Source organism: Octodon degus, unplaced genomic scaffold (genome assembly GCF_000260255.1).
Source record: "Octodon degus isolate 3935 unplaced genomic scaffold, OctDeg1.0 scaffold00197, whole genome shotgun sequence".
NCBI lineage: Eukaryota > Metazoa > Chordata > Mammalia > Rodentia > Octodontidae > Octodon > Octodon degus.
This window is the reverse complement of record NW_004524773.1, coordinates 2,208,925-2,210,041: the sequence shown is the minus strand read 5'-3', so window position 1 is coordinate 2,210,041 and position 1,117 is coordinate 2,208,925. Positions and strand designations below refer to the sequence as shown.

General features: G+C 51.0%; 1 protein-coding gene across 1 annotated transcript in view; it reads left to right on the top strand.

Moving 5' to 3' along the window:
- The window catches only part of Relb (RELB proto-oncogene, NF-kB subunit), a 20,458-nt gene that overhangs the window by 16,451 nt on the left and 2,890 nt on the right, over positions 1–1,117 (top strand).

Below are 1,117 nucleotides of genomic sequence, written 5' to 3'. Positions count from 1 at the left end.
AAATAATAATAATAATTTTATTGAGAAACAAATGCCACTGCTTTTCTAGCAGCTTCCCCCAGGTCAGCACTTCACCACTCAGCCAGCACGGTGGACAGAACAAGGTCTATGGAGACGAAAAGAGCCCTGGGCCTCTGCTGGGCTGTTTATTTGCTGCACCCTTCTGATCCTCCGGGGCTCCTCTGAAAACTTACTACTCCTTCACTACTCCTTCACTGGGTCGTAACAATTTAAGGTAGCCAAGAAGCACGTAGCCCTGAATATTCCCAGCCTTGTTGATCTTAGAAGTTATCAAGCTCAGGCCTGGTCCGTACTGGGTTAGCAGACTCCTTGGGAGTACTGGGTGCTGCAGGCGTAAGAAACATTTTTGAAGCGTATTTTTTCTACAGACACTGTGCACCAGGCACAGAAGTGCTCTGTGAGTGCTTACACTTAGTCTGGACACTCACCCTGCTGGTCTCCTGCCCCACTTACAGGTGAAAAGCTGAGGCCCAGAGAGGCAAGGTCACTTGCCTCAGGTCATAGTGTAGCAGGGACTTGGCAGGCAGAGATGAGCAGTGATGTGTGCGAGGAAGGCAGTGATGGAGAAAGGCACAGGTGGCAGCTGGAGCCCCCTCTGGTTTAGAGCTGGTCCTGGTCCTCTGCAGGCCTGCTGTGGCACTGGCTGCCTTCTGAAGACGCCTCCCACCCACTGACCCCAACTCCAAGAAAGCTGTCCCTAGCCAGGCCTGGTGGCATACTCTGTGAAGCTGAAGCAGGAGGAGCCTATGTTTGAGCCCAGACTGGGTAATTTAGCAACTTAGGGAGACCCTGTCTCAAAATAGAAAATGAGAAAGTGCTGGAATGTAGCTCAGTGTGAAGGCCTGGGGTTCAGTCCCTAGTGTTATACTGGGAAAAAAAAAAAACAAAAAAACTATTCCAACACCTGCTAGGACCCGGGACCTAGCACATGTGGTATCTATCCTCCTCCACCTGGTAACCCTGCCCAGTAGACCTGCCCTAGTACCCACCAATCCTAGCTCACTCTGCCAGCCTCTCCCAATCCCCACAGCTCCTCCTTACCACTGGTCTTCCTGCACAGTTTCTCAGTCTTTTTTTTTTTTTTTTGGAACCGGGG